At 40.8% G+C, this 27,504-nt stretch overlaps 1 protein-coding gene across 2 annotated transcripts in view; it reads right to left on the minus strand.

Moving 5' to 3' along the window:
- Nucleotides 1–27,504, minus strand: part of NKAIN2 (sodium/potassium transporting ATPase interacting 2) — a 555,517-nt gene that overhangs the window by 381,741 nt on the left and 146,272 nt on the right. The gene's annotated exons all lie outside the window — the stretch shown is intronic.

Genomic DNA, 27,504 nt, shown 5'->3' on the forward strand with positions numbered 1-27,504 from the left:
ATGACAAGCACCAGCAATCATGCTGCTGAGCACCATTATCCCCTTAAAGGGGTACTCCAGTAAAAAGAAAAATCATTCAAATCAAATTTACTTCTATTAAAAAATCTCCAGTCTTCTAGTACTTATCAGCTGCTGTATGTCCTGCGGGGGTCCCGATCAGTTTCCCTGACAGACGTAGGAAGAATACTTAACTCCATCCTGTCAGATTGGCAAACTGCACGTAGAGTCTATCTCAGGCACAGTCCATTTTTCCATTGACTTCCATTATAAAAGAAACAGATTTAGGGTATATTCACATGAACGGGCTCGCAGCGAGATTCTCGCTGCGAGCCTGGCAGGTCCTGGCAGTTCCCATACACTACATACTTGCTGCGGTCTAAACGACCGCAGCGAGTATGTAATTCTGCCGCCCTTAACCCCTTCTGCTCCCGCCCGGCTCCCCCGCTGTAAACATACTTTACCTGTCCTCGCTGCACGGGTCCGGCGTCCTGCTCTCCCGTCCAGCCAATCAGTGGCTGCGGCTGGGAAACACACTAATTGGCCGGACAGGAGAGCAGGACGCCGGACCTGTGCAGCGAGGACAGGTAAAGTATGTTTACAGCGGGGGAGCCGGGCGGGAGCAGAAGGGGTTAAGGGCGGCAGAATTACATACTCGCTGCGGTCGTTTAGACCGCAGCCAGTATGTAGTGTATGGGAACTGCCAGGACCTGCCGGGCTCGCAGCGAGAATCTCGCTGCGAGCCCGTTCGTGTGAATATACCCTAAAACTCATCCGTTTTTTAACGAACACAAAAATAGGTACTCAAAAATGTACTTGACCTTATTTTTGTGTACGTTAAAAAACGGACCCATTTTTTTTTCTTTACAATGGAAGTCAATTGAAAAACGGATCAAAACAAATGCACACAATTTCATTTGTTTTTCCATCTGTTTTTTTGCGAAAACGGATGGAAAAAAAAAACGGATTGCAAAAATGTAGTGTAAACCAAGCCTTCTACCAATGGTGTTCCAATAAAAATGATAGATCAGGGTACAAAAAATGAGCAGCCAACCAACCCCTTTCTCAGTTATTCTGTACGTAGTTTTACTGGACAGCAGTCTCTTGATGGTTTGGAGGACTTATGTGTTGTTGCTAGCATTGATGCTGTTACACATTTGATTGCTTAGGGGAATTGGAAACTGTCTAGGCCTAGCAAACTGGAGAAGACAGGGCTAGATATTCCCACTCTCTTAGTCAAGAATTTTGCAGCATGTCCATTTTACCTGATGTTGTAGTTCCTCTTTAAATAGAACTATCACTAATGTAAAAATGCATTCCACAGAAAAAAAAAAAAAAAAAAGTTCAGTTGATTGCAGGTTGAAAATGAAAATCTTAAGTACTTCATTATCTTGTTGTGATAACAGCCAAGTTTGCAGGTGTGATACTATATATGGTTCTGCAACCATCACCCTACAGATGATCTTCATATTGGAAGGCAGCAGTATAAATGTAAGATTTTCCCATTTTTGAATTTCACAGACTTGAAAACAGAGTCTAATAAGAAAAACAAAGTAATAAATGTTTTAATTAACCTGTAAACTGAGCAATAGTCTAGAGATAACGTAAACATATTATGATGTTTATCTTGTGATGTATGCAACTGCGTATGTTTCCTCCCACCAATTTGAAAGAGCCAATGAATGTGTAGGGAAGGAAGAGCACATCAGGTAATGTAGTAGCCATGTTCACTACTGGCATTACTGTGATTGGCTGTACCTTTAGCATAATTACATACCATTATCATAGTTACACACATGCAATATAGACGCAACACTGAGGAAAATGTTCTCAGTCTTTCCTGATTCTTGTGCCGTTCAGTAGGAAGAGTAGAATGAGCAGGGACAGCATCTGAATTTAGGCAGCAATATTCACAGTGGTATTTAGTCAGTGAACGGAGGGAGAGCTGACTGAGTAGGGCTTGGAACGTTCTGAAACTGTCAGTGTAGGGAGGGTGACGGAATCCAGTGTTTTAGCACTATAAGGATTCATTTCCTAACCCTGTAGTGAACATGCTCCATCTTAGTCCATCCTGTCCATTATCTTCTCAATGTGTTTGAGTTCTTGGAGGCCAAAAGGGGAGCCTCGCTGGGACATCTTGACTTGCTGAGCTGACTGTAGGCTGCGGCCTAGCATAGCTCGCACATATTGCATGATACATGTATGCACGCCATTGCGTATATATACATGGGCGAATAAAAGATACGCTAATACTACGCACCTCGTAATTACTCCACTGTTACATATTTTACGCTTTGCACCTGATAATCTGTACACACAGAAAGGTACGCTTCTACTGTACGTTTGTTATTTGTTCAGGAATGTTCAGCAAACACAAACTGAATCGATAATTTATTTATTTTTTTTGTTCTTTGTATGGGATCCGAACCGAACATTGGGATGTTCATTCAGCACTAGATTTCAGTCATGCCAATGGGCCACTTAAAATGATAACTATCCTATGATTTGTATAATTATCCTAAGGCATATTGCCCATTTACATGGTACTACACAATTTCACTTGATTTCATTTGATTTATTTCAATTAATATAACCTGAGAACGATCTCAGAAAACCTACATAATTTCCTGTCATGTTGGATATAAACAGTAATCTGTCACAGCACTTTAATTTATTTCCCCTCCTTGCCGGAAGGCATATTGAGGATTCAAGTCATTTGCTATGTACAGTATTGAGAGGATGTCTAAAAAGCCTGCGACCACTCAGATGAGAACTGGTACTAGTCTAATGAGCCTCATTTTTCACAAACTCTAAAAGCAAAATAACTGTTTTTACTGTGACAAATTATAGCATTGTATCCATTATTATCTTAAAAGTAAATTGTTGTATATTCAGCCACATACACTATATAAAGATGTAAAAAAAAAGTGGCTTAATTTTTATTGATCTAAAATCATAACACTTTATAAGATTCTTTAATATCTAGTGATATGTAGAAGATAGTCATCATGGGTAAACGTTACACCCTCATACACAGTTATCCCTCTTAACCATTTAGTGACCAAGCTTTTTTGTGTCTTAATGACCGAGCCAGATTAAAAAAATCTGATATGGATAACTCCAGAGGAGTAGCTACCATAGAGACAGGGTAGGCAACTGCTATGGGGCCCATGCTGGAGTGGGGGGGGGGGCTGGGGAAGAAGGTAAGAGCCATCCTGTGTCCTTCTGCTTAACCCCTTATGTATTGCAGTGTGTATGTGATCTAATGTTTACTTACATGCTGCAACACAAAAAAGGGCTAGTAAGCAGAAAACAAAGAGATCTCTGGTTCACCGCACTAATAACCCCGATGTCTCCTTGTTTTCTGAACTTTGGGTCACTTACACACTGCAGTACATAAGTTAAGCAGGGTTAAGCAGAAGGTAGGCTGCTCCTGCACCTATGTATTTAACCATAAGGGCTCCTAATGGGCTCTTATAGTTAAAAACAGTGGACTAGCAGAGCAAGCAGCCATTGCCTCTCTGCTCTGCCAGTCACTCTTGTGGCTGCAGGCTGCCTCTGGCCACAAGAAATTTTATTTTTAGCCACATCACAGAGTATACATATATATGTGCAATGTTGTGTTGTGCGTAAGGGAAGGGGACCCCTTACAATTTTTGTTATGGGACCTGTGAATCCTAGCTACACTTTTGGATAACTCCATATATAAAAGCAAAAATCCAAGTAATATATATCCAAGTACAGTATTTTCCAGCGTATAAGACAACAATTTAACCTAAAAAAAATCTTCTTAGAAGTTGGGGGTCATCGTATAGTGTAGTATATATATATAGTATAGTGTGTGTGTGTGTGTGTGTGTAGGGGGGCTCGAAAATGGCCGGATCCCCACTGTATGGGACGACCACTTTAAAAAAAAACAAAAACAAAAAAACAGTTAGCTCACCTGTGACCCTTTCCAGCAGCTGGTGTTTTTTTTTTAAATTCTTTTAGTTTAGACTGTTCACCTTGCAGGAACCATATTGTTACCTTTGAATAGATTAGACACTGAGGAAAATGTTCTCAGTCTTTCCTGATTCTTGTGCCGTTCAGTAGGAAGAGTAGAATGAGCAGGGACAGCATCTGAATTTAGGCAGCAATATTCACAGTGGTATTTAGTCAGTGAACGGAGGGAGAGCTGACTGAGTAGGGCTTGGAACGTTCTGAAACTGTCAGTGTAGGGAGGGTGACGGAATCCAGTGTTTTAGCACTATAAGGATTCATTTCCTAACCCTGTAGTGAACATGCTCCATCTTAGTCCATCCTGTCCATTATCTTCTCAATGTGTTTGAGTTCTTGGAGGCCAAAAGGGGAGCCTCGCTGGGACATCTTGACTTGCTGAGCTGACTGTAGGCTGCGGCCTAGCATAGCTCGCACATATTGCATGATACATGTATGCACGCCATTGCGTATATATACATGGGCGAATAAAAGATACGCTAATACTACGCACCTCGTAATTACTCCACTGTTACATATTTTACGCTTTGCACCTGATAATCTGTACACACAGAAAGGTACGCTTCTACTGTACGTTTGTTATTTGTTCAGGAATGTTCAGCAAACACAAACTGAATCGATAATTTATTTATTTTTTTTGTTCTTTGTATGGGATCCGAACCGAACATTGGGATGTTCATTCAGCACTAGATTTCAGTCATGCCAATGGGCCACTTAAAATGATAACTGCAGTACATAAGTTAAGCAGGGTTAAGCAGAAGGTAGGCTGCTCCTGCACCTATGTATTTAACCATAAGGGCTCCTAATGGGCTCTTATAGTTAAAAACAGTGGACTAGCAGAGCAAGCAGCCATTGCCTCTCAATTCAAAACGCTACAATAAATAATATGTTTATTTTTTACTTAATTATTTTTACATATTTTATAATGACATGGCATTCATCAATACTATTGGTGAACTGTACATAGACTTTGCCTCAGAGCAGACTCTATGCACAGATCACCCATAATACAGGACGGAGGTATGAGTAGTTACCTCCACCATCGCTTATTCTGTCACTAACTTCCTTAAACACTGCAATCGCTATGCAGGTATAATGACTGGTGTGACCAAGGCTGCCTGTCATTATGCCTGGCTCTGGGGAATGTATATACTGTAGCTGTATTGTGGAGGTGAAGAGGTTAAGGATCGTTCTGTTGTCCCATACTGTACTTACTGTACATACTGTATTTAAGTGGTTTAAAAGTCTGATGCTTTTATTTACTAAAAAATTGTGGAAAATAGAAAAATATATATATTTTTTTTCTACGTTAAACTAAGATGTGTCACATGTATGTATATTCTGTAGTAATATCTTATCATAGATAAATTTTCATTTGTTTACTTTAGAAGCAATTGCAAAAACTTCACTGGGGATCTCATCACCATACGCAGAAAGCAGTAAAATCAGTCATTTAATATACACACAGTGGGAAAAATAAGTATTTCATAGTCTGCAGTTTTTGCAAGTTTTTCCACCCACAGAGAATAAAGAGGTCTGTGTCGTAGGTACACGTCAACTGTGAAAGATGGAGTCTATGATAACATAGTTGTTGACCAAGTTTGCATACACTGCAGCAAGGATTGTGCCCCACTACTCCATACAGATCTTTCCGTTTTTAGGGCTGTCACCTGATAATACTGAGTTAGCTCCTTCCAAATTTTCTACTAGGTTCGGGTTCAAGTCTGGATACTGGCTAAGCCACTCCAGGACCTTAAAAAGGCCATGAACCAGTCCATTAGGACTATGTTCTTGGGTTTGTACCAAAAAGTTTTATTTTGGCCTTATCTGACCACATGACCTTCTCCCATGCCTTCTGGATCATCTAGATGGTTATTAGTGAACCTCAAACTGGCCCAGACATGTGCTGGCGTGAGCAGGGGGACCTTGCATGCCTGTAATCTTTGAGAATGGTGTCCCAGCTCTCTTCAGGTCATTGACCAGGTCCTCCTGTACAGTTCTGGGCTGACCTTTTTCAGAACCATTCTAACCCTACGAGGTTAGATCTTGCAGATCGAGGAAGACTGACAGTCCTCTTGTGTTTCTTCCATTCTCTAATAATTGCATCAACAGTTGTTCCCTTCCCACCATGCTGTTTCTCTATTTTCCTGTAGCCCATCCCAGCCTTGTGCAAGTGTACACTTTTGTCCCTGATGTCCTTAGACAGCTCTTTTGTCTTGCAAAAGGACGCTGGTTGACCTCAGGGAGATCAACCAAAAAACCGCAGAGACACCATCACGTGTCTCAACGTCAGTGTATTTTAGAACATTGCCCCCTGGGAAATCAAATATGCAAAAGAACACTGCAGAGACACAATCACATGTCTCGACGTCAGTAAACTAGCCAGACCTTCCTCCGGGAATGAACAACCAAGCCAAGGAATGTCTCCAATTAAGGAAACCACCTAAGCAAGGTATCCATCCACAGACAGCTGTTTCGGGGTTTTTGCCAGGGGGCAATGTTCTAGAATACACTGATGTTGAGACACGTGATGATGTCTCTGCGGTGTTTTGGTTGATCTCCCTGAGGTCAACCAGCGTCCTTTTGCATGCACTTACTAGTCATTGCTCCCACGAGCCAGAAAACTACTCCACACTGATGAGGGGCAAAAACCCCGAAACAGCTGTCTGTTGGAGACATTCCTTGGCTTGGTTGTTCCTTCCCGGAGGAAGGTCTGGCTAGTTCACTGACGTTGAGACATGTGATGGTGTCTCTGCAGTGTTCTTTTGCTTAGCTCTTTGGTCTTGGCAAATGGTTTCTCAATTAAGATATTAAAGAAACCTATATGTATGTGCATATCTAATGTGTATCTAATGTGTATGTGTATGGGCATATCTAATAAAGCTGTATGTGTACACTGTTACATATGAATGTCCTTAAAGGGAATCAGTCAGCACAATTTGCTGAAATGGTTTCCTCCAGCACAGTATAGAGATACTGTGCAGCTCACAGAGCATACCAGCCATGGCTGCACCATTAGCTTTATAAAGGTGAAAAAGAAGTATTATTATGCCACGTGAGGCAGGGAGAGGAGCGGCAACTAGTCATCAGAGCCAGGAGCAGTTTGTGACTAGTCACGGCTCTCTGCCTGTCAGCATGCAGTGAGAGGATGATTGACAGGCACAAATTACCATTAGTAGCCTCTTTGCCTGTCAATCATCCATGCACTGCACGCAGCACATTAGATCTATACTGTGCTGCAGGGAACCATATTAGCACAATTGTGATGATTGGTTCCCTTTAATTGCTTCATTAAGAAGCCATGTGCCAAAACACCTTCAGTAATAAAATAATTAGTTTGTAGTTGCACTTATTAAGCACATACGGTTAAAGGCTTAACCTAACAAGAAGAATACTTGTGTATGTCATAAACTGTCCAGTAACATTGTATGTTCAATCTATATATTCAATGATGAGAAAGAAGCAAGGAACTAAGAATAATTACGGAAATCTTCCAACCTTGAGCTGTGTGCATTGCTTTCCCAACTCCCTGATGAGCTGAGATATAGCTGAATAGAAGATATTAGAATCACACTTATCTTCATTAGTGTCACTCCACTGCCTCAGACATAAAAGGAAATTCTAGATTTTGCCACATTTACTTCCAATATGCAATTATTCAAATGGTCAAACTACTTTATGTAGTACAGAAATACTTAATGGCACTGCAGGTTTGCTGCATGTATGTAGGATCCAAAAGGGTGGCCATGGTGGAAAAAATCCACTGTTTAATGAGACTACATTATATCCCAATAGAGAATAGGAGAAGGTTTCTATGAGGGACTGTAGTTAGTGATCAATACAGATAGGTGTAAGACTGCACAAATGCAATAATTGTAGATAAAGCAGCACTGCACAGTTTTGTTGGTGCAAAATCTGTTTAATTTTAAGGTAAAGGGGTTGTTTCTAAGCAAAGTATTTAGCAAAATGGGATGGGTACAACACACATTAATAGAAAGTAGTACAGATGTGCTGTTTTTTTTGTAAAGTAACTTACTATATATCACAATAGAGATCTGCTCCTCCATGCAATCCTGGTTTCCTCTCGGAACTTTGATCCTGCTATTGCCATGCAACAGTCCAGACACCTTCCCACAATCCCCATTGTATACATGTATAGTGGAAACTAGTGAAGTGAGCACTAAAATACTTAAATGCTTTTTATTTGTGTATTATGAAGACTTATAGGTGTAGTTATTTGTGTATTTTTCAATACTTAGATGCTTATTTTAGTAACAAACCCCATTAACGGTTATTATTTACTGTTAAATGACAGCCATCCAATAAAAAATGGCCTTCATTTTGACAGCGTGTGAACATGGCCTCAAAGTGTTACAGTTGTGTAAATAGAGTCTGCTCTCAGGCAGGGTCTCTGCACAGATCGCAGATAACACTATGCTATGGCATAGCATAGATCAGTATATGAAATCTAATGATTGCATGATTAACAGTAAAATTTAAGTGTAAAAAAAGTATAATAAAAAGAAGTATGAAAAAAACCATTATAAACCCCTCCCCCACAATAAAAGTTTAAAAGACCTCCTTGCCCATTATAAAAATAAAAATATGTATAAAAATTAAATAAAAATAAAATAAACATTACATATCGTAGCTCTATTAAAATATAACATTATTGTTCCCGCACGGTGAACAGCGTAAACAAAACAAACAAATAAATGTTTTTTTTCAAGTTATATACCAGGAAAAAAATTAATAAAAAGCTATTCAAATTTTTCTTGTACACCAATATGATTAAAAAAAAACTAGAGATCATGGCGCAAAAAATGACACCGCAACCAGCCCTGTAGGTGGAAAAATAAAAGTCTTATGGCTCTTAGGAGGCGAAGAGGAACGCATTAATTTGACCCGGACATCCTGGCACCAATGACCTTGGTCATGAAGGGGTTAAATGTACATATGCATTAGTCATGGTCTGATTTACCGGTCATTGCCAATAATAAAAGTACTTTTGTTAGCTTTCAGGATAAAGTCACAAGTGGTGTAAGTTTACATCACAGATTTAGCCATGACAGAAGCACATGGAAGTCTATGGCCCAGATGTACTAAAACTGTGCAAGCTTAGAGTAGACAGTTTTCTGGAGGCTTTTTGCCAAGAAGAATGGGCGGGTTTACCATCTGAGAAAATAAAGAGCCTCATCCACAACTACCACAAAAGACTTCAAGCTGTCATTGATGGTAGAGGGGGCAATACACAGTATTAAGAACTTGTATGTATGTAAATTTTTGATCAGGGTCATTTGGACGTTTTTGGCTGTCATTTTGATTTAAAAAGAAAAAAAAAAGTTGTTTGACAATAAATATCTTCACAAGAACACTAACCATGAGTGAAAAAAAAAAAAGTTTTTTGTGTTATCCTTTATATTCTCTGAAAAAAGGACAAGAAAGCAAAAATTCTGCCGGGGTATGTAAACTTTTGAGCACAACTGTACTATGGCCAAATCCGTGATGTAAAATATTTCCATCATAATGATTGACAGGATCATGGATTTCAATAATATCCTGGTGATATGGAAGCATGTCACCGTGTTAAGCTTCAGTTTTGACATAAATTGAATAATATTCTTTGGGTTATAAGTAGTTAAAAGAATAAAATACAGCAGTAAAAGAAATAGATAACGCTGGTTTTAGAAGCTACAGGAATGGCATATTACTTTATACTAGGGAATATTTTTTATACATAAAATTACATAGCTAAAGAACATTATAATTCAGTCCATAAAGATGTATTTTTCTACAATATTTTCCAACAGAGTTAATTTCCCTTTAGTATGTTCACAATGTTCTTCTCTCTCTTTTATTATTAGCGCAGTTGTTAATGCAGTACAAGGAAACTTTTACCAGTTTGATGTGAAATAGTCATGATTTATTGGAATTCAATGTAAAAAAAAAAAAAAAAAGATTTTTTTTTTTACAGGATAAACTGACAGCAGGAATCATACTAAAGGGATACAATTATTTTATTTCATCTTTACATGAAGAGCTTGGTAAGGATGTGTATTTTATTCACTTATATACTTAACTGGAGCACAGTTATATATTTTCAGGGAAACAAAAAAATAAATACTATACATTTTACTTTGTTATTTACTCAAGGGAACAGAAAAGGAAATGTTAATGTATACAGTATGACTGTTTCTAAGCTAAGCTGTAATAAAGCAACAAATACTTCTACTAGGCTCTATGTGACCTCTATAGACTTCCTGAAGAAGTCTTCGCAATTGGAAAGAAAATGTTTGGCACGCTCCTTTGGATCAATGCATTGCTTTTATGGAAGAATAACCTCATCACACAGGAGCCGATGAATTATATCTAAGACAGTTACAGGATTAATGTCAGTATGGCTGGGTTCACACTGAGTTTTCACAAAGCGTTTAACGCGCTTGTTTATAGAAAAACGCATGCAAAAACTGTTGCAGTTGTGTGTCATCCGTTTGGAACCGTTTTCCATTGATTTCAATTATTTAAATAAATGGATCAAAACGTATGCGCTTTTTATTTTAACAAACAAAAAAGTAGCGTTGACTACGTTTTACTGTCCGTTAAAAGTAACCAATTAAAAACAGATACGTTGAACGGATTGCAAAAACGCAGTGTGAACCCAGCCTATACCTGCTGGCCTAGGACATAAAAGGAGTTAGCCAGCAAAAATCTTTTTCTTTTAAATCAGCTAGTTTTTAGAAAGTTATATAGATTTGTAATTTACTTCTATTTAAAAATCTGTGTTTATACACAGCAACAATGGGACTTAGTTTATAGTCTTCCATCCAGAGTCTCGCATTGTATTGGCCACCTAGAATCAACACGTAAATTATTATACTGCTGGTACATGACACCACAAAGATTGGCAAAAATATTTCCAGATAGATCTCTAATATCAGCTGCTGGATGTCCTGGAGGAAGTGGTGCATTCTTTCCAGTCTGACACAGTGCTCTCTGCTGCCACCTCTGTCCATGTCAGGAACTGTCCAGATCAGGAGCAAATCCCATTAGAAAACCTTTCCTGTTCTGGACAGTTTCTATCATGGCCAGAGGTGGCAGTAGAGAGCACTGTCTGAGACTGAAAAAAATACACCACTTCCTGCAGGACAGACAACAGCTAATAGGTTCTGGAAACCTTTACATTTTTAAACAGAAATAGATTACTAATGTATATAACTTTCTGATACCAGTTATTTTGAAAACAAAAAAAAAAATCACTGAGATCCCCTTTAAGTAGTCCTTGCAAGCATAAAGTAAAGCCAGAACGGTAAGCATTTATTGTGCATAGTAAATGTTGTTTTGTATTCTACGGCATGTTCTTGTGAAAGAAACGCACATTGCAGCTGTTTTTAGATTTGGGATATTCTATTCTAAGTGCCAAATTTTTCATGTTAATGTAGGCATTTGTATGATCCCACAGATGCAGGCAGAGATCATCTATGGGCACTGGTTGTACACACTGGCTTTTTGTATGATTTTTTTTTTCTGAAAATAATTTTGCTTTCCCATAAATGACTAATATACATCTGATTTCTCAGTTAAAAATGGCTGAAAATGACACAGTGTTCTGCTGCTAACAAGTGTAATAAATATTCTGCTAAATGATCCATGAAGCCGATCGCACAAGCACACCTGTTTGAAATCAGCTTACAGTTATGGCAATATGGCATCATATTATATAAGAATTTTACATTTTATGTAGAACATACTTTGCATAAATATACAAATAATTACGTATCAATGGGAATCAATGGGTTAGGGTATATTAACCTGCTTACAGATTCTTATAGCGGACCTTCCACAGATACACGTGGTATAAATTCTCTCCGGGTGAGACATTTTTATCAACATTTTTTTTTTTCAGTATATAAAATAATCAGTTTAGTGCACTGGGGAGGGGGTGGGGGCAATATTCATTTGGGTTGTTCTGCTGTTGGCAATCTGCTGTGCCGGTGCACCGAAGGACCAAAGGACTTTCCCTCCCGGTGAACCATACACCCTCATTTATATATTGATAAGACAATAAAATCTGCACACCAGAGCACCATATTAAAGGCACCATGTTTCTCTGTGCAAGGTTTTCTATAAGAATCAGCATGCCCTAGCCTGCAAAAAGATTCCTCTCTTTACAAGTTATGTTCTATCCACAGTACAGGGTATAAGAAATCGTGCCGGGTGGTGGTGGGGGCGACCAATAGGGTTCCTTCCTTGAGATGCCCAGAACCAAGCGGCTGGCTGTGCATGTGTGCCGCTCCTCCAAAAGCTGCATTTGTCTATATACAGTACAGTGATCCCACAGAGAATGAATAGAGGGGCAGTCTCCATTCAGTGGGGATTTCATGGTCACCATACTTACATAGAGAAAAATTACGGGGGTATTCTTATGTTATTATTTACAGTAAATTGTTGTTATATGAACTTTAAATTAAATTATAAATAATTAATTTTATGCTCGTTACTTTTCTCTATTAATATTTTTTATTCCCAGTATCCTTTGCGGTGGTGTTTTGGCTCCCATGAGCCTTTGCCCGCTGCTCTTCTTTATAGGGATTTTGCGTTATGCAGCTGTGTCTTACTGTTTGGGTGGTCTCTGTCCTCTTCTAAATGTGCAGGATAATACGACAAATGTGCCGTGCTGAGATATGAAGAAAATCAGTGGCGGAACGCATTGCTGAATTGCATTGAAGAAAACAAGATGGCGGCACCCAACTATACAGGACCAGAACAGTGGAATTAGGCAAAGTATAAAATACAGACTGCAAAGACAGTCTGTATCTTTATAAATGTACATATCCTTTTAACACATTCTTCTATTACCATAAAATGTACTGTGAAACAGAAAAAAAAAATACTTGTGGCCTGAAATTGTCCTGAACTTACCTGCCCATGTTCCTGCAGCATCCCTTGTCCGGGGCTGCCGCTAATGGAAGAATGTTGTTCACCCATTACCAGCCCTGATGATGAATGGCTAGAGGCCCACTGTCCTCCATAGAGGGAGATTTAAACAGGTCTCTGTCACTGACAGGTGCCTGTGATCGAGTACTTTGCCACCTACACTAGCATTAGTATTTCTTGTTATCGACTTTCTGATTGATTTTCCTGACTTACGTCCTTGAATTTGAGACTTGGTTCTGCGTGATCTCCTGTGTTGGCCTCAACCTGACTTATTTTTTTCCTGTTTTATATTCTATTTTAACATTATATTTTAATAGTTTGGACAATTCCATATGCAGCAATACCAAATATGTTTAATTTTAAATCTGTGATTATTTTCAAGTTTAAACTCCATTCATCTAATGAACAGGCCAGGGGCACGGCAAAGCTGGGAGAAGGCATGACCTCCTCTCGTGCCTGATTAGTTGTACATAGTATAATACCCAGAGCTTTGAAAGAGTATAAGGCTATGTTCACACTACGTAAAAGTACGTCCGTTGTTGCCATCGGCAACAATGGCTATACTTTGTACGGGTAAACAATGCCTATTGTTCTATGGGATCCTGCACGGGGCCGCAAATAACTGACATTGCGGCCGTAGGAAACCCTGTCAGTACACTTAGTGAAGCGAGCAGCTTCGGCCGCTCGCTTCACTGTGTGCTACAGGAGGTTCTAATGCGGACGTGCGCTGATGCGCCCGCATCAGAACCCTGCGGCCGAAAGATCATCTGGCCGGTACTTAAGTACCATCCGGGATGATCCGGGCAGAGATCGGCAATTCCGTGACCCGCCCGGGTCACGGAACGGCCGGTCTCTATACATAGTGTGAACATAGCCTTATACTGTATCTACAATCTATCCATATACATCAGAGTTTGGCATGCCACCAGTTGCTGCTGTTGTTATTGCTTGTCAGTTGAGATGTTTGTCATTTTGCATATCATTGTTTTACAGTATCACAAAGTGCTGTTTATGAGTTTCAGTTATAATGCAATAAAATTTATTGTGCGCTATTGCGTTGCACACTAGACACAGTTTACTGACGCATACAGCTCTGCTTTATCTGTAGTTTATACATTTTAAATCTTAAAGGGGAAGTCCTGTGGAAATGAAAAAAGTAAGCAAGACAGGAGGTGCCGGAAAATAATAAACAAGTAAACTCACCCCTCACCGTCCATTCACTGCGCCATTCCCAGGTTGTGATAACTGCCGTAATTACTGATGTAATTTTCGGCTGGAATCTGGGTACGTCAGATACCCGACAGATGCAATGTCACGGCCCAGCTGAGCGATTGCCTGCTCAGCATGTCAATGACTGGGGCAATGTCCCGCCTCTGTCATTGAATGACTGAGTGGGCAGTCGATCACTCGAGTTTATGATGTTGCAAGTGGAAGAGCACTACAGAGTGGCACTACAGGGCCTTAGGGATGGGGAAGAATACTTTGTGTATTATTCTCCCACACCCCTTCTACCTTTCTCCCGTTTTTCACCTTCACTGGACTTCTCCTTTAGGCTGGGTTCACACTATGTATATTTGAGGCTGTATTTGGTCCTCATGTCAGGTCCTCATAGCAACCAAAACCAGGAGTGGATTGAAAACACAGAAAGGATCTGTTCACACAATGTTGAAATTAAGTGGATGGCCGCCATATAACAGTAAATAACGACCATTATTTCAATACCACAGCCGTTGTTCTAAAATAACAGCAAATATTTGCCATTAAATGATGGCCATCCACTCAATTACAACATTATGTGAACAGAGCCTTTCTGTGTTTTCAATCCACTCCTGGTTTTGGTTGCTATACAGCCTCACAAATACAGCCTCAAATATACATAGTGTGAACCCAGCCTTAAACTGTAAAACCATTAGATCATTTGTAACTGTATACCTACAGTATACCATAAGCAATCATATAAGTATCAGGTATCTGCTGCCTAAGTGTTCTGTACTATAGTAAGTCATACACATTTTGCTTAGAACCTTCGGTCACAACTTTCCCTAAAGACTGTGTCGTAATGTTAACAGCAATTTCCCTTGGTATCCATGAAAGGTCTATTTGATCATGGATAACAAGCTGTACGAGCTCAATGGGTTCAAAAGACAGTGATTTCATCAATACAGTAATTGGTGTCGCAATATTTCTACCATGTTTTGTTAGGCATTGAACATGATCCACATGAAAGTATTACTTTAGATAGAATGGCCTCAAAGTAAATACAGTTAAACCCTCTGTTATGTTTCTTGTCTTTCATTCGAGACTTCACAATTGGTAAGAAATGTTCAGCTCTTCTAGTCCATTACAAACAAAATTGCAACAATAAAAATGGATTTTCTCTCCTTAAAGGGCGTTTCATGGCATGGAGTCTATCAAACCATTATGTAATGCAGTACGCCAGGTATCATTATGCTTTCTTAATTCTCTACAATGACGCCTGCAATCAGGAAACATTTAGATTATATATGAGTCTTTGAATGCATCTTCCAATTACGCATATAATGTTTCAAGGTGGATGTGGTTTTCTAAGATGCTTAGCAATTGAAATGCTTCTATTGTTCTTTTTCAGTTGAAATTTTCACACTAAATTGTAATAACCCATTTTAGCTTTTATTGGCATTACCACATTTCTATTGCAACCAGTAGCCAACAGCCTGACAATGAAAGACAAAGATGCTTTGTAACGGAGGTAATGCCCTGAAATGATCCTATTATCTATATCATAAAACAGACAGTAATGACATTGCTCTATATTTATAAAGTGACATTTATTGATTGGCCGTAAAACACTGGTTGTCTTTCTCTTAGATAGAAGCGAGGCAAGTAAAAGGCCTATAACATTGTCAGCTACAACGATTCCGAGGGAGTAAAAAGTAAAATATCGATGATAGGTCCAAATATTTTTTTGTTTAAGACTAACTTCTTCTCCCTTTATCATTCGTCCTTAAAGGGGTACTCCACTTAAGAAAATGTAACCCTACTCATAATCTAAGCTTACTTGTAATAGGTTTCTATTACATGAATTGGGCTGTTTGTTGGCTGTACATCCTAACTCACACCCTTATGGCTATGTTCACACTACGTATTTGTCCGGCCGCATATTTTCACTGCCGGACATATACGTGTTAAACTCCGGACGGGAATTTACGCAAGTTGCGGCCAGCTACGTACGGACCGCGAACTTACGGCCGTTGTCTACTTACGCTTCCGGAGCGCCCTACGTAGCGATCTGACAGCGGTCTTTTACTTGGAAATCTTCGCCTAGCCCCGGACACCCCACAGAACCTTTTGGATCGGCAAAGAAAAGTGGAAAAATGAAGAAATCGCCACTACGTATGGGACCGCATGTTACGCTACGGGCGTAAGTTACAGCATTTTCGTCCTCAAACAATGGTGTGGTTCATTTTTTACGGTGCCGCGTACGATCCGGGCGTAAGTTCGTACGTAGTGTAAACTGTGCAGCCGTACATCGTATACTTTCCATTGTACGCAAACTACATAAATCTCCGGCTGCTTATTCACGGAACGCGATACGTCCGGAGATTTATGTAGTGTGAACATAGCCTAAAGTTGCAGAAAATCCTCACTTCCTGGTTAAACTGGTCTACTTCCTGGTCTCCAATACTCTGTCCTGCCCCTCCCTTCTGAGACCAAAGTCCCATGATCTGTGACTTCTGTTACCAGGCAAGCTATAACACCTCATCTGTAACCCCACCCACCTCTGACATCCTGCCAATCAGTAAGCACCTGGCCAAGGAGAGGAGAAACAACAAAACAGTGACAGCCCCCTGAGCAATATAGGGAAAATACTATAGATAGATATTTTGTTTACAGTGTAAGGCTAAGTTCACACAATGTATGACAGCGGCTGTTCTATGACATGGCCGTGTCACAAAACGGCCGCTGTCTGTGAAGTTCAACCCGGCCAGTACTGCAAGCACATACAGGTGTGTCCATATGCCAATTCGCCATTGCAGACAATGAAAAATCCGTCCGGAGACAAACTTTACATTGTCTGCACTGTCAGTTTTCTGCAGCCGCTTTTCAATGAAAAGCGGCCGCACAACTGATGTGACAGTTTTCTGTGCGGCCGCATGGAATCCCGGCTGGAGTGTATACAGTGTGTATACACTTTGGCCGGGATTCCATAGAAAACAATGCAATGTATTTTTTCAATAAATTGTGACCAGAGTAGCGATCTTCAAAAACAGCCGCTGGTAATTGAAAAAATATGCTGTGTGAACCCAGCCTAAAGCAGATGCAGAGTGAGCCAGTGGTGGGCAGATACTACAAGATGAGGCAGATACTTGGCAGTTGAAGTTTCAATGCATGCTGGGAGATGTAGTTTCCCAGCTGGCGCCATGTTGGATATAGACTGGCTTTTACAAAAACTTGGAACTTAGGAACGGTGGCAGCTAGAAAGAAGGAAAATAGATCAAAATATTCAGGGGGATTTATTGAGTATATCAGCTAGGTAATTTTTAAGCTCTTGGGTGGAATACCCCTTTAAATATTACTAATCAGTTTTAGACTTTGTTCCCACTAGGTGTTGCAAAACAATGGGACTTATTAATACTCATGATCATAATTAATAATGGCTGTTATTTTGCAAGAACGGCTGTTATTTGCCCTTATTTTAACCTGGTGGGAACATATCCTTAAAGTGTACCAGTCACTTTTTTTTTTTTTTTAAAGGAAAGATACTTGTTTACTACGCAGGTTGTATAACAGGGCAATTCATTTAGGCAAATTATATTATCACCTATGCATGCTTACCAGGAGACAATGCTCTTTGTTATGCAACAATTCTGTCAGTATAACGTCACTGTGTGGTTACAGAGGTTTTGGTGCTGTGTGACAGGAGAGCTGACCATACAATGCGAGCACCCCCAGGATTCTCTGCTACTCAATGTGGACACGCAGCAGCTGTACACATGCACAGTGAAGGGAGACACCCAGTGACCATATGTATAACTGATTTTAATATTCAAACACTGCTTGTGATCACAGCCTCTTTTGATTTCTTTAAAAAAAAAAAAAAAAAAACATTTTTGCTACAGTGCCCCAAAAATGCAGTTGAAACAAGGTGTATTGCTAAAAAGGCATTGACTGCAGTAGGCAACAATATATCTATAGATGGTAGGAAGGTAGCACTTTAGCCTCTTAGTCCCCAGATGTCTAAAATTGGCTAAAGATGACAGAAGCTGAAACCAGTATTTTACATGACATATGGAAGATTTTGCATTTGGCTGCAAGTTACCTTATGGCTCTAGCAAGAAGCAATCTCAGATACTGACTAGAACAGCATGGCACAAGCTAGTATTATATTGTACAAAAAAAGTGAGCATTTTTTGTCCAATTATATGTTTTGTTGATTTTTAAGGGGCACAAGTCTATTACAGAGGTAATACTAGTAAAAAGATAAAAGTAAGACATTGAAATTGGGTGCTTCTACAAACCTAAATAGCACATGTTTCAACCTATTATAATACTCATATAGTTAACTTACTGAACTCATTTTAAAGAAAAAAAAAATATGCTTAAAACGTTTATTAAATGCAATCTTCTATTTGATCTAATGCTTTTATGTTTTGTTAAATATCAGAAGTTAATTAGTTCGACCCTAAACTGTCACTTCTATTATAACTTTCAAAATCTAAATCCACAGGAGATGTGATATAAAGCAGGTTTGCAATTTACATTCATAATTTCTTTTTTCTTGGTCATCATGCTTTAAACCAAAGCTACACTTACTTGTATCCAGGTCCAGTCTACTGAAGGCAGCTTTTTAGGCTATTTGAAAAGAAAAAAAAAAAAGAGACCAAACACATGAAGTCTGGCTAGTACAGACTGTTACGGCTCAATGCATCCATCAATCGACTGCTTTCTCTTTTTGCACACAGATGACTTTAGTCCCTCTTTTTTTTCCCAACCAACACAAGACTTAAAAGCTGCCTTCAGGAGACTGAACCTGCATACAAGTAAGTATAACTTTGTTATAAAGCATGATAACAAAAATAATAGTGAATGTAAATTGCAAACTTGCTGTATATGATTTAGATTTTTACAGCTAAAACAACTTTAGGCTGGGTTCACACTATGTATATTTCAGGCTGTATTTGGTCCTCATGTCAGGTCCTCATAGCAACCAAAACCAGGAGTGGATTGAAAACCCAGAAAGGATCTGTTCACACAATGTTGAAATTGAGTGGATGGCCGTCATATAACGGTAAATAACTGCCATTATTTCAATATAACAGCCGTTGTTTTAAAATAACAGCAAAAATTTGCCATTAAATGACGGCCATCCACTCAATTACAACATTATGTGAACATAGCCTTTCTGTGTTTTCAATCCACTCCTGGTTTTGGTTGCTATACAGCCTCAAATATACGTAGTGTGAACCCAGCCTTAAAGTGCATAGCTGACTATGAACAACTTTTTATAAATCAACAGTACAAGCGAAGACAAGAAACTTAAAATCAAAGCAAAGAAAAATGACTCTTTCTTCACTTATCAGACTCTTTCTCCTTCATACCGTGCTCTCATGCAAATTTCAATGCTAGAATCCATAAAGTAATAAGATTTTAAGCTTCACTGAGATAAGCTTACAGCCCTCCCCCAGACATCCATGGAGAAGAGAGGGCTGGTGAAAGGAGAGAGGTAGAGAAACACAAAGAGGCAATGCTGGTTTTAGCATGTTTTACTGCCTCACCCCAGTGCTGGATTCTTAGCTACAGATTTTTACTTTTTCTTGAACTTAGTTAAAGATTCCAAATTCTCATATACTAAACAATTACAATTTTGTAAAGGGCATCAATACATGCAAGCAAACAAAACCAAGAAGGTGAGAAGGGAGTGGCATTATACCTGGTTTCCCTTAAAGTCAAGCCATTTGTTCCATTATATAATATAGACATTTAATCCATCTTCATAGCTATTACATGTTCCATTGCCCAATTAAATTGTATAGTATTTAGAATTTTTGAAGAAACAGGTATATCTGCACTCTTCTAACTTACAACGGGAATGTGGACAGCACTGCCTGGAGCTCGTAGGTCTTGGGGGTGCCAGTTGGATGATCCTGACCACAGATCAGTGTATATAAGCGAAGAATTCCAACAGCACTTCCCAGTAACTTCAAACGTGTAGATTAATTCCATCACTTCAAAAAACATACAACGTGCAGCACAGCAATTCAAAGGCATGTCTCCCGTCTCACACGGGTATTTTCAAGGTTAAAAATGCCTGTGTGAGACGGGAGAGGCGTCACTTGAAATGCTGTGCTGCACCTTGTGTGTTTTTTAAGTGATTGAATAAACCTGACGTTTGAACTTACTGGGAAAAGCTGTTGGAATTCTTCGCTCATACACTTTTGTAACTCAGCTATTTTGGTTTTAGATGCAACTAGGACATGGATGTTCCACACCAGTATAGTCCAGGATGTTACTATTGTTGTGCAGAGGGTAAGACAGTCACACAATCACAATAATGGGTGGTTAAAGGGCAACTCCAGGTGTTTTTTTTAGCTTATTTAACACACATTACAAAGTTATATAACTTTGTAATGTGTCTAAATAACCTATCTGGCCCCGATCCCCCCCTTTCCGACCCCCCCGTTCCGACCCCCCCCCCCTTCCCCGGAGGTTAAATAAAATATACACTACCGTTCAAAAGTTTGGGGTCACATTGAAATGATCTTATTTTTGAAGGAAAAGCACTGTACTTTTCAATGAAGATAACTTTAAACTAGTCCTATCTTTAAACAATTATACTCTATACATTGCTAATGTGGTAAATGACTATTCTAGCTGCAAATGTCTGGCTTTTGGTGCAACATCTAAATAGGTGTATAGAGGCCCATTTCCAGCAACTATCACTCCAGTGTTTTAATGGTACAATGTGTTTGCTCATTGGCTAAGAAGGCATATTGATGATTAGAAAACCCTTGTACAATCATGTTCACACATCTGAAAACAGTCTAGCTCGTTACAGAAGCTACAAAACTGACCTTCCTTTGAGCAGATTGTGTTTCTGGAGCATCACATTTGTGGGGTCAATTAAACGCTCAAAATGGCCAGAAAAAGCGAATTTTCATCTGAAACTATTCTTATTCTTAGAAATGAAGGCTATTCCATGCGAGAAATTGCTAAGAAATTGAAGATTTCCTACAACGATGTGTACTACTCCCTTCAGAGGACAGCACAAACAGGCTCTAACCAGAGTAGAAAAAGAAGTGGGAGGCCGCGTTGCACAAATAAGCAAGAAGATAAGCACAAACTAATCTCTAGTTTGAGAAACAGACGCCTCACAGGTCCCCAACTGGCATCTTCATTAAATAGTACCCGCAAAACACCAGTGTCAACATCTACAGTGAAGAGGCGGCTGCGGGATTTTGGGCTTCAGGGCAGAGTGGCAAAGAAAAAGCCATATCTGAGACTGGCCAATAAAAGAAAAAGATTAAGATGGGCAAAAGAACACAGACAATGGACAGAGGAAGACTGGAAAAAAGTGTTGCGGATGGATGAATCCAAGTTTGAGGTGTTTGGATCACAAAGAAGAACGTTTGTGAGACGCAGAACAAATGAAAAGATGCTGGAAGAATGCCTGACGCCATCTGTTAAGCATGGTGGAGGTAATGTGATGGTCTGGTGTTGCTTTGGTGCTGGTAAGGTGGGAGATTTGTACAGGGTAAAAGGGATTCTGAATAAGGAAGGCTATCACTCAATTTTGCAATGCCATGCCATACCCAGTGGACAGCGCTTGATTGGAGCCAATTTCATCCTACAACAGGACAATGACCCTAAACACACCTCCAAATTGTGCAAGAACTATTTACAGCAGAAGCAGGCAGCTGTTATTCTATCGTTAATGGAGTGGCCAGCACAGTCACCAGATCTGAACCCCATTGAGCTGTTGTGGGAGCAGCTTGACCGTATGGACCGCCAGAAGTGCCCATCCAACCTGCTTCTAGAAGCGTGGGGTGCAATTTCTCCAGCTTACTTTAACAGATTAATAGCTAGAATGCCAAAGGTGTGCAATTCTGTAATTGCTTCAAAAGGAGGATTCTTTGACGAAAGCAAAGTTTGATGTAAAAACAATGTTATTTCAAATACAAATCATTATTTCTAACCTTGTCAATGTCTTGACTCTATTTTCTATTCATTTCACAACGTATGGTGGTGAATAAGTGTGACTTTTCATGGATAACACAAAATTGTTTGGGTGACCCCAAACTTTTGAACTGTAGTGTACGTACTTGATTACGGTCGACCCAGTCCTCTTCTCCCGGCGCCATTTTGTGACGATGTCGTCACAGCAGGGGGCGGGCCTGGTCTTCATCCTCTTCTGCTGAAGTGAATGGGACCTGAAAAGGCATCACTTGGCTCCCAGCTTGGAAATCCCTGATTGGCTGAGCTTGCTGGAAGCAATGTGATGCGCTCCAGCCAATGAAAAGGCTGCCGCTGCGCATGCGCACCTGCAGCCTTTTCTCTCCCATTGACTTCACACCGACCCGGAAGTGAGGGAGTTCTGAAGACCGGGGCCGGAGGTGACGGAGTCGTAGGCGGCGGGGGATTCAAGTGCCGATCGTCACCGGAGGGATGGTGAATATGATCTGTGTGTTTGTCTGTGTTTTTTTCCGGCCCGCTGCAGTTGTCCTTTAAATAGAGGTACAACAGTTGTGAAACACCTAGGCAGTGTGGAAGAGGACCCACAGTGGCACTGTAGAATGGGGAAAAAAAATGACAATTACTTTAGGCGCATCTTGACTGTGGTGGACCTGTTTGGACCTGTATGTCATGGCACCTGACCCTGAACAGTTCAGAAACGTGTATATGTTTGCAACTGCAAGGCTTCAGTACTATTAAGTTTGACTTTCAATCACTAAGCAAATTGTGCCACCTAGTTTGTTCTACAAGCATCAAGCATATCATGCTACTGATGTGAAGAACATCAAAAATTATTATTTACAATAGAATGCTGTGTTGCTCCATGTGAGGAGTAGCCTTCTTTTACAATTGTTCTCCTTCACTGTATCACATTTAAGCAATAATGCTTGTAAATAAATCACAATGTTCCTTAAGGGATATTAGTTCTCCTTTAGGGGAATCCACCATAAAGACGTGTGAAGACTTATAGGCTATTCCTGCTCCAATGACAGTTCTAGGAAGAACGGATATGTAAATAGCTATCCCTATGGAGAACTATTATGGCCTGGAGTCTCTAGACCTCTCACTAGCCAGCCAATACCCTGCTCTGCACTGAAGAGGGGCAACAACCCCAAAACAGCTGTCTGCAGATGGTCAGTCTTTCCTTTTGGGGAGAATGTTTGACTTGGCATATATCCCCAGTCAATGTTGTATGACACCTAGATGGAGTGAAACACTGACTTGAAGGGAAACCACTTTGATTAAGTGGTGTGAGAGCTATTTTGCATATCCTTTCTTCCCAAAGGTTCTTAAAGCATTTTAATAGGATGTCAATGTACACAAATTCATTAGTGTACATTAATACATTAGGTGTGATAACACACACCATATTATTTATTGTTGGTTATGAAGTGACAAAATATTTTACAGCATTGTACAGATATTATGACGCACACCATGCATGCAAGTGTCAAGACATAGTGAAGAGGTTCATTGTGACAACAAATGTATACTCTGTGACCCTGGCCTTGGAAAGATTGATGAGGCCAGGTTGAGTGTTTTTTGTATCTTTGAAGAACTGAAAAAATGTAGATCATCTGGGAACTGGTGATCTGTGATACCTGAGTCATTAGTTCAGACTAAGAATGACAGTGGTATAATAACATCTCCACAGGCATTATTTTAATGCCACCAGCCTTGCCACTGGTGTTGTTTCTGGCCATTAGTACCACTTTACTCTGAATTGATAGCAGCATCACTATGTCACATGCTGCATCAAATTGAAAATACAAAAAAAGTAGTGTTGCAATGTGAATGAACAGAATAGAGTCTAGATCAAACCAATATTTATTGTTTCCTCTCCTTGGCTTCAAAAGATCATCTGTTCTTTTAGGAGCACTTGCACAAGTTCAGAGATATTGTAGGATTATAGTCAGGTGTATTATTACAAAGGTGAGGATGTAAAAAACAATTTCATGCCACCTCATACGCCAAAGCAAGTCAATGATCCCAAATAGAGATGAGCGAATTTGCAGTAATAACAAACCAAAACACTTTGTTATCTCTGCAATCCACTTATCAGCATTGCATCTGCCTTTTAACTCTGTTGCCACTCCTTCCTGAGTGCTAGAAAAAGATGGATCCAGTCCTGGGAAATGTCTCTTAGTTTCCCAGGACTGGATTCTTCTTTTCCTAGCACGGATGTGGACCCATTGTGATAGTCAACTAGTTTTACTTTGGGCCACAAGCAGACAGACTCATGATGAGCATAGTGGGCAGGAGGGGAGCGGAAAGAATGAAGGCAGCAAGCAGAAGCAGGACCTGGATGGTGTCACCAGTGGCAAATATCAGGACGCTGCTGGATAGTTACATGGTTTTTATAGACCTGTGATCTCAAGATCATCGAGTCTGTCATTACTATTATTGAGCGAACTTGTCAAACTCTTCAGGTTCGACAACGTTCTCCGAACCTAAACATATTTGACTCACGGCTGCTGGAGAAGTTTGATGCCATCACTGAATAGTGGCCGCAGAAAACTGACATGTCAGTTTTCTACGGTGCCACGAGAGATCCCAGCCGGAGCAAATACTATGTGTAAACGCTCCAGCCGGCATTCTATAGAAGACAAGGCAACGTATATTTTTGTAAAAAGTAAGGCCGTTGTTGCCGATTGCAACAACTTTTAAGAAAATATACGTTGGGTGAACATAGCCATAGGCTGTCTTCATGTTTTCCTGCCAGCCCTAGGGCAGCATTCAACTGGCTCTAGCAGCCAGGAGTCAAATGCTGAGTGTTCGGGTTCAGAGAATGTTGACGAACCCTAGCAGTTCATTAGGTTCACTTAACTGTGGTCATTCCATGAAGACATGGAGGATCTGAGAAAACCCACATCTACAGAAGATCTGGTTTTATTTCTCTGAGAAGTACAGCAAGTGTACATACCCTGTTTCCCCGAAAACAAGACATCCTCCGAAAATAAAGCATACATAGAAGGATTTACAGGATAGCCTAAAATGATGCATTCCCCTGAAAATAAACCATCCCCCAAAATTAAGACCTCTGCTTGCACACCGCTAGGGAGGGGGATGGGGGATGGTTTTGTCTGGTTATGCTGGTTTGTGATGACAATTACTGTACAGGATATAATAAATGTTCATTTCTTTTTGTTCAACAATAAGTGTTAATTCTTCTTCATGGAAAAATAAGACATCCCCTGTAAATAAGACATAGCACATCTTTGGGAGAAAAAAATCAATATAAGACACTGGTAACAGGGTAGCAGATTTGATGGTGTTTTGAAGGCAAAGAGTGGTCACACCAAACACTGATTTAGAGTCCTCTTCTGTTTATACATGTTGCATTTTAGTACTTGATAAAAAAAAATTACACTTTTATATTTTAAAGTATTCTGACTTACCAAACTTTTTTTTAACACCTGCCTAACACTTTTGCACAGTATACATTAGATTTACTTTACCTCAACAGTGTTGTATACATTCCTATTATTGGAGAATTGAAATCAGTGAGAGACATATGTATAAAAATTCAGTTGCATACTTATATTTGTCAGACTGTTTCTAATGGTCTTGATAAATGAATTTGCCTTACAATATGTGAACCCAGCTGCACTCCAGTCTACAATAAAGCTCCTCCGGGATGTTATAGATCAAGAGATTTGCAGCATAAATATGCAATAGCAAAATCAGCAGTGTAAAGTGTCATGTCACAAGGGATGTCTCCAATACCTTGACAAATATATGCCGCAATGATTTCAAGTTTGGGAGTCAATCCCGGTAGTAGTACAGTTAAAGAAGACCTCCTGCAGAAACCTATACTATCATTATGTAACGCCTGGAGTAGTGGATCCACTGGACCGTCACCAGCGATGGCACTAACCTCACCAGGGAGCGGAGTCTAAGGGGCCGCTGGTCCTGTGAGGGTGTCTGGATGGAAACTGGCACAGACAAACTTGGAGAGGTGGCATTCACACTCAGGGAGACCTCTCCCACCGGACCTAGGTGCTGGAGTTTCCCGGACGCTTGAGGACGTTGGGGACATCTCAGCCGAAAGTGATCCGAACCACCGCAGTAGAGGCAGAGATTCAGGTTCAGCCGACGAGTCCTCTCATCAGTTGTCAGGCGAGCACGTTCCACCTGCATAGGAACCTCTGGAGACGAATGGGACATGGGAGCAACGGGATTCTGGAACACCGGTGCCAGCCGAGGATGGCGACGGGGCAGACTCAGACGCCGTTCTTGCCGGACCTCCTCCTCTCTCTCGGAAAACCTGGTGTAGACTCTGGTAGCCAGTAGGATGAGTTCGTTCAAAGAGGTAGGCAGGTCTCGGGCAGCGAGCACATCCTTCACTTGACTGGACAGGCCCTTTTTAAAGGTGGCAATCAGAGCGGCCTCATTCCAGTCTAGTTCAGCAGCCAGGGTGCGGAACTGGATGGCGTAATCACCAACGGAGGAAGTCCCCTGGGATAAATTGAGGAGAGCAGTCTCAGCCGAAGACGCACGGGCAGGTTCCTCAAAGACAGAGCGGAACTCGTCCAGGAAGATTCGGAGATTGGCAGCAACCGGATCATTACGGTCCCATAGTGGCGTGGCCCAGGCCAGAGCTCTACCCTCCAATAGGCTGATAATGAAAGCCACTTTAGAGCGCTCGGTGGCAAACTGACTGCTTAGAAGTTCGATATACATAGTGCATTGGGTCAAGAATCCTCTGCACAACTTGGGGTCACCTCCATATTTACTTGGGAGAGCCAGTCGTAATTTTGAAGAGGCTGCAGGAGGTGATGACTGCTGAGCTGTGGTATGCTGCTGTACGGCTGCAGTCAGTTGTTGGATAAGCTGTGACTGTTGCTGGATCTGTTGAGCCTGTAGGGCGACCACTCGGGCTACTTCGCGGATATCAGGCACCTCGCCGGGATCCATGGTTGGAGCCTACTGTAACGCCTGGAGTAGTGGATCCACTGGACCGTCACCAGCGATGGCACTAACCTCACCAGGGAGCGGAGTCTAAAGGGCCGCTGGTTTTCACCAGAGCCCGCCGCAAGGCGGGATGGACTTGCTGCGGCAGGCGACCCCCAGGTCGCTACCCCTGGCTTGGTTGCTAGCGACGGCAGGCGAGGCGTGGCAGGAGCAGTAGGCAGGAGATGGTGCTAGCAGAGGTCTGTAGACGTAACCGCAGGTGACAGGCTGAACACAGGAGCAATGGAGTGACAGGGGAGAGGGGAGCAGGAACCAGGAACAAGGACTAGGGACCAGGTAGCGGATAGGAAACAGGAACAACAGGGGGCTGGGCCAAACGCTATGGGAAGCATGTAGAGGCTCCAACACAAGGGACAGGGCATGCTGGGATTTATAGGGAGTTATTGGTGCAAC

The sequence above is a fragment of the Dendropsophus ebraccatus genome, chromosome 6, assembly GCF_027789765.1.
Source record: "Dendropsophus ebraccatus isolate aDenEbr1 chromosome 6, aDenEbr1.pat, whole genome shotgun sequence".
Taxonomy (NCBI): domain Eukaryota; kingdom Metazoa; phylum Chordata; class Amphibia; order Anura; family Hylidae; genus Dendropsophus; species Dendropsophus ebraccatus.